We start from the raw sequence: 8,197 nt of genomic DNA on the forward strand, positions 1-8,197 counted from the left end.
TGTATATACATCATGTCAGAATAATATTTCAAAATAGACAGTCTATATGTGAAAAAGGGATAATACATTATGAACCCCAAATAAATATAACATAGTCCCAAAAAGGGGACTATCAAATCCACTAAGTTAGCTCTGCCACTCAGCATCGCATCCTTGGCCCTAGAGGGCTCTCCCATGATCTGTATAACAACCTTCATTACCAAGTTACGTTAAATAAGAAAACCAAGCAAGAGTTCAGCAGATCAAGTGATGTCCATAGAAATCGTGATCAGTTATGTCAAGTAATGATCCATTGATCATGAAATTGAGATAATGAGATACACAGGGATACAGTTAATGCCAAGCAGGTCATATAGTACATAAATATATGTATGAAGAGAATTCAGGACATATATGTCATTATAGAGAAAGTCATGAATTACTTGGTAAATAGACTAGATGTGGTCAAAACTTGAATTGGATGTTATCATTAAATTCTTTAGAGAATTTAGTGGGTTCAATATGATCTTAGATTAGTCTAATGATGATTAGATTAATAATAAAAAATGTGACAAAGTTGAATGAAAATTAACCAATAAGAATGAATATAAGTCAATGTGACTTAAAAATAAGCAAAACTAGTCTTAAACTTGAATTAGAAGACATAATTAAATTGAGTAGTGAATTTCATTGGGTCAAGGTATCTTTAGATTAAGTAGGGAATGTTTCGATTAGTTGTTAAAAATAGGATAAAACACAGATTTATTTAGCCAGTGAAATTAAAGATAACTTAGTTAATTTAAAAGTTAACTATTTAATATGTTATATAAATATTTATGAACAAAAAATATGATTGTTCCTTGTCTTCTAAGGCTCCAAATTAGCGCACATATAGAGGGAAAGAAAGAGCGTGTAGAAATCCAACCAATGGAAAGCAAGTTAACAAAGAAAGAAAGCAACCAAAAGTCAACATAAGTAGCTTGATAATTTAGACATTATACAAGTCAATTCTTACTTCTTTAAGAGAGAAAAATCTGTGTAACAGCCCGTTACAATATGGTATTAAGCGCAGTTACAATCACAGTAATTGAGTTAACTATATTACGGGTAAACTTTTTCCTTTATTACATTCCTTTCTTTAAACATTAACAATTTCCGTAATTAATTAAAACAACACCGTAATTGTAATTGCAAAACTCGCGGAAGTATAAAACTTATTTATTTTAACCCCTCTAAGCAATACCATCACTTTAGGTTGTAAAATGACACTTTTTCAAAATTTTGCACAGTGGGAATCGATTCCCAACCTCAAGGAATCGATTATCAGCAGCTACAGTAACACACAGAAGCTTAATTTTTGCTCCCCTGTTTTAAGGAATCGATTCTCATCCTTAGGAATCGATTCCCAGCCTTCACAGTGGCTGAAATTTGCGTGTTCTGTTTCAGGGAATCAATTTCCAACAGCAAGGAATCGATTCCCTACTGTGAAAAACCAGTTTTGACAGCTTTTTCACTTCACAAGGGATATATGATTTCATTCCTATCACTTTAATACTTAATATAACCCATGTATCATTACTAATGTAAGCTCTAGGCCCTTCCATCATGCATATTCATTATGTAATGCATCAATACAATATTTTCCAATTCCAAAGCCATTTAAACATCAAATGGTCACTTTACATCATAAGACTCCAAATGCCTCAAAATACAAAATATGTGGCCATGGACAAGTCCCAAGCTCACCCAAAATACAAATATAAATAAGAGGCATAAATATACATCAACTACATAGACTTAGAATCTAGTCATGAACACCACAAAAGCATGGAATCTCAACATGCAATATGTTCAAGATCTAAGTCCAAAATGCTAAATGTCATACTATGTGCATCAAATAAACTCCTCCAAAATGCCATGCTCTCCATATGCACATCATGATCCAACTCCTCCACTAAGAGGGCCTCTTGCCCGATGGTCCTCCATGCTCACTATAACCTAAAATGATGTCCCCAAACGCGGGGTGAGATATTCAAATATATCTCAGTAAACCAAGAGTACTAGAGGATCACTCTACCCCATGGCTCACTCAATGTGCAACAAATAACATCATGTAAAATGCATAACATATAAAATCACACACAACTGGGCACAAATCCAAGAACATCCACATAAGGATTCCGTTCAAGGACCCCATCATATAACTCCCAGGAAGCTTCCTGGTGCCTCTCCCATGGATGAGATGACCCGATGGCAAAACCCAACTGAAACTCCTCACGAGCCCTATCCAGCAGAAGTCCCACGTTTGGATCATCCTGGTGCCGCTCCCAGAGTCAGCCCCATGGCAAAACTCGACCGGAATCCCCAAAGGATATCTCCAGCGGAAGTCCAAACCACACACATCTACTGGCCAGAGATCACAAAATTTCACACAACATGCTCCAAGCATGTCACACAATCAAGCAATAATGCATGAACATACATATTCACACAATGTCCAAAGGCACAAAATCCAACCACAACCTTCCACTAGGTGTGGTGGAGCACACAAGGGACTAAACCCAAGTTTCAAAGATTTACCTCAACTCCAAAGACAAGGCTCCAAAACGTAAGCTCCAAGCTTAGTCCGTTTCTATCGCGTCCGCGAGAGGCAACCTATATAATCAACAACAATGACCATAAATCAATTGCAAACAATTCATCAATTTCATAAGACCTATCACTAATTTTAGCCATTTAGGCCTAATGGCCCCTTCCCATTTAATTCAATTATCTTAACTACTTGAATCATCAAGCTAATTCACCAACCCACCAATTATACACTAAATCATCAATCTATCAATTATGCACTAAAGCATGAATCATTGATTAAACCATAATTTCACATCAACTTTTCCTTACATTCCCCTTATGGTTTGAATTCTTCCAAGAGGCATACACCAAGGTTTTTAATTCAATTTAACACTCAAACACATCTTTTAATCCTATAATTAATTCATACCAATGGTCCACAACTCAATTATTCAATTCCAGACTCATGCCAATTCAAAAAGTCTTGAAACTCATCATAAAATTGCCTAAGTTAAACTTCCCAATTCACAATAATTTTTATTACATCAATCATCATCATTTATCATTCTAAGCATTTAATTCCAAAGGAGACATACCATTTAATGCTCCTAACAACCATAACTCAATTTACAACTTCAAAACCCTCATCAATATTTTGATCTCCATTAAAACTCAATGAGAGTGAGAAATCTTACCACCAATAACTTCCTAGGATCCAAGGGGATGATCTCCAACCAATGAATCAACCCAAAACTCACTAAAAATTCTCCAAAATCCCCTAAATTTCGTGGCTGATTTATGGCTTTTTCTCCCTCCCAACGCTCCCCACAAGATGCACTCTACATGAAAGTCATACACAAGAGTGTAGGGAACAACTTTGTAGTTGAAAGTTTTTCCTAAAAGTGTCTAGAAAAAAAGTTGTAAAATCAAAAGCTTCAAAACCCTTCCAATGATCACAAGCTCGACAGGAGAAGAAGGAATATGAGAGAGAAAATCTGACTTTGAGTGTCCCACTTTGTCATTTTGTCACTTAAATCACTTAAGTGGGTGCCACATGCGAATTAACTTTAATAAATCACCTGATTTAACTCACAAATTCATAACCTACGTATTTTCTCTTTCACATCATATTTTATTTCCTAAAAATTTCTGATCATAATTTCACGCTTAACGGTACAATTATACTCTAGTATTTTACACCGGTAAAATCACTATTCATCAAATTTTCTGAAACTTGCCTATCCACTCGATTTTTCGTCCTGAATCCGTTTCCAACATTATTTTTATCATTTGAGACCTTCTACTCAATTTTTCATGCCTAGGGACACGTGTTTGGTAAATTACCATTTTGCCTTTTTTATGTTTTTTGACCCTAATTTTTTTGATTTTCACTAATCCTTCCCTTTTAATCAACATTATCACATATAATTATACATTTAGAAATACGAGGTGTTATAATCTGCATATATTCTTCTTCAAAACCGTGGCTTTATGGAGGAAAGGAAGAACTTGAGAACTTACTTTTTTAGTCTCTAAAATTCATAGGCACTTTGAGAGAAAATCATTCTTGAAACTAATAGAACATAACCATAGCTTCTAGTCCTTGTGAGGAGCTTAATATATTCATCTTTTCTCTTATTCTTCTTGCGACCATATGACTGCCCTTCATGGGAAGTGATGTGTATTCAAGTCTTTTTGTAGAGGAATTAAAGAAATAGGTACTAAGAAAGTGTTTCAAGGTGACTAACTAACTTTCTTTAGCTTAATTTTATGGATCTTATATTAGGGTTTATGAATATTAGGGCTGAACATGGACGATGTGAAATCATGTTTATATATTGTGTTTTAATGAGTATTCATGGTATTTGATGTTCATGGATGATATGAACAAGGAGACAACACCCAATGATCCATTACAATTACAAAATGGGCCAATCACAAGGTCAAGGGCCAAGAATTTTAAAGAAGCTCTTAGTGGGCTGATTCAATAAATGTGGGCTAATCATGAAGACATCAAGTCCAAATTAAATCGTAATCAAAAGTTAGTTAATGTCATCAATGCAAGGGAGGTTGAGTGGAATAATTAGCAATTTTTAATGTCATTAATGTTTAGTGGGATGATTAGAGTCATTAATGCTTAGTGGGGCCGATTAGCATTTTCAATGTCATTAATGTTTAGTGGACTAATTAGAGTCTTTTTCTTTTTCCAAGTTGTCAACTTTAAATTTGTATCTTTTCATTTGTTAGTCTTTTTCTATTCTTGGAGGGATGTTCCAAGTATAAATAAGGGAGGACACAACTCTTGTAATCAGATTTTGAAGTTATAATATAATAGAGAGGTTTCTTCTCTTTGGTTCTTATCTAGAACTCTGAACTTATCAAGAAGCTTATTCTTGTGGCGTTCAAAACAGACTTATCACTCACTTCCTTCTTTCTAGAGTGTGGGATCTTTATCCTTCTTATACCTTTGTTTCTTATCTTCCTTAGATAACGGGTTAAGGTTTTTTATTTCTTGTTTTAAATTTCTGACTGTAGAAACGATCCTAATTAAATTGGTCTTGGGTCTCACTATTCTTAGTGAGATTCATACCTATGGAGTGGAAAGAAGCAAGTAGGAATCATTGAAGTTCTAAACATATCATGAAAAAGGAAAATCTGGTCTTGTTTTAAAAATTTATATCTGTAGTTGTAGAACTCCAAATTAAGTGAGGTTTGTAGCAAATTAAAAGTACACATGTTTAGCATAACAAATACAAAATTCAGGGCAATTGGATCTAAAATGGATTTTTCGTGTATTTTATAGTGCAGACTGTTCATGCTGAAAAATTCAACTTTATGGACTGGTGTTATTGGTATGTATTAAGGTGAAACGACACTTAAAGTTATAATAAGTATTAAGCTTGAAAAATATGAGTTAGTGGGACATATAAGGTTTAGCCACTTAGTGGTTTATTGGGTTAAAAATCAAGTTGTTTAATGATGGAACCTAGAAATGAATTTTAGGTATGTATCAAGTAAAATTAGTATGATGAACCTTTAATTGGTAATATGATTAATTAGGTTTTGTATTATGTAAATATAGGTCAAGTTCTGGGTATTTATGTCTGACTTATGGTATGGCCTGAAATTATCAAATACAGTTAGTGAACAAGTATTGTAATGTGTAGCAGGTAATACAGTGATTCCAAGTCAAGATTTTGTGAATTTTGCGAAAATTACTTGTATCCCAAGTAAGCGTGATATAAAGGCACTGACAGATAAGCTCTTGGTTTTAGAGTTTTTTTCGTTCTTGTTGTTCCCCAAAAGTCCACTGAGGATGATGGTTAAATTGTATGTATGATTGAGATTGAGATATTTAGTATAGATGCATACATGTGCATTCATAATAACAGATACATTGATGATGCGTTTAATTATGTACAATAATATTGTGATGTGAATTTGTAATGTGATGTGTTTAATTCTAGTAGATAAATAGACAAAACACAAGTACACAAGTAGAAAGAAGAATAGCAGAAGTACAATTCTTTCGTAGTAAAAATATAAAGAGAGATAGGGGAAGTACAAGTCTTCCGTAGTAACAAAGAAGAATAGCGGAAGTGCAAATCTTCCGTAGTACAAATATTATCAAGACGTAGAAATGTGATTTAGTAAACAAGACATAGAAAGCTAATTTTAGTTGTATATATCAGCAGGGAAGTATAAATACTTCCGTCTTAAATCAGTAAGATAAAATGATAAAGTTACGTGTTGTAATATATGCTTTATATCTGACCTTTCATGCCGAAAGTGAACTCTTGGGTGGAGACTACTCAATAAACCCAGAGTCTTATTGGGATTCATTTCTCACCCCGTCGTAGAGATGTAATTTAAATTACAGGAACATTAGGAGCAGGAGAACCCTTAAAGGGCATAGGACCTGTAACAGCCCGTTACGTACCGGTATTGTTAACATTAATTATGATATTAAGCGCAGTTACAATCACAGCAATTCATTTATAAAAATACGAATAAACTTTTTCCGATTATTACGCGAGCATTTAAAACAATAAAACGCGTAATAATTAAAAGTTGTGACAATAACTGTTAACTCTTGCGGAATATTTATTTTATCTATTTTTACATCACAATATACTTATTATAAGTTACTAACGGGTTCCCATAAACCCACTTAGCCAATTACCAAACTTTACGTTTTTACCTAATCGAACATGGTTCACTCCTAAATTTTCTGCAAACACAACGCTCACAATCAGACCTCCTTCTCAGGTTATATATTTGCCTTACTTAATTCCCTTTTCAACAAGCTATCACACGCTCAATTCGGAGCTCATTTGCTCCGGTTATCGCCGTTTGAAGTTGGATAAGCGAAATAGCCAACCAACCCCAAAACAGCTCTAAACCTCTCTCACTCCACGAATTACTTCACTCAATCCACTTATTCACTTGCTCTCAAATTTTTACACCATAAACTAGACACCTCAATATTCGATTTGATATATCATACGCTTAATTTGACTGAGAAACGAAGCGGGAATTAATTTCCCAAAAACTGGCCAGAACAGCCCCTGCATCAGAGCTCCCTGGACAGTCCGAACTAAATAAATTCCATAGGGCTGCGTACAACTTATAACTGGCTCATATTTTAACAACATGTAGGGGACATCTCAAGCTTCAAAATGACATATGGCACGTCCCTATCGGACATCTACAGAGCGAGATATGCTCTCCCGAAGTTCACCTAAAATCTGCCAATTCTACAGAAAATTCGCAAGAGTTTCCTTTGTTTTTCCAACAATCCCCAAATTTGTAAAAGATCATTTAAGCCTCAAATGTACCTAATAATCACATGATAATACAGTAATAATCCAATGGGTGGCACACACAAAGACCAACAACGCCTTAGGGCACTTACAACTCAATCCAGTTTATAGTTATTAGGCAGTTTATACTATAGAGCTCACATCATATTCCTTACTTGTTTCAATCACAAAGGTCCCATTTACATGTAGTTTCACAATATAAGCATAAAATCATAACTCTAACATAGGCCTAAAATCCTTCCATCTCAGTACATCATGCATCTCTTTTACATTTACAACATATACTTAAATATTACTACTTACGACTTCAACTTCAAATTACCCTTTACAATATTACAACTCCAATTACAAATTTAAACATAAATTCAAATGATACAAACTACTAGACCTAGACATGCCAACATGAACAATATGCCAAATACTGAAAATGTTCGTCTATCACTCTGCGGGCCTCTTGCCCGCTGCTCCAATGCCACAGGTACATTCTGAAATAAATGCCCCGAGACGGGGTGAGATATACGAATATATCTCAGTAACCCAGAGGTTCTGGAGAAAACTTCGCCCAATGGTTCACTTCGATGCATATGAATAGAATACAACAACCAATTTTTAAAACGGGATATAGCAAGGGTTTTAGAGAAATGGGGAATATAAAGATACAAACTACGATGATACGGGATGGTAACCCCAATTCCACGTACGCCCTGGGCATATATAAGCCTATGGGTATCATCCAAGGTGTGTTCAAAAAACCACAACCATGATGCCCCAACCATCCAAAACGCCAAAGACATTCCTAGTGTGCTCCTACCTAGATCACACAC

The sequence above is a fragment of the Gastrolobium bilobum genome, unplaced genomic scaffold, assembly GCF_033153095.1.
Source record: "Gastrolobium bilobum isolate Gb01-03AN ecotype WA unplaced genomic scaffold, APGP_CSIRO_Gbil_v1 utg14970, whole genome shotgun sequence".
NCBI lineage: Eukaryota > Viridiplantae > Streptophyta > Magnoliopsida > Fabales > Fabaceae > Gastrolobium > Gastrolobium bilobum.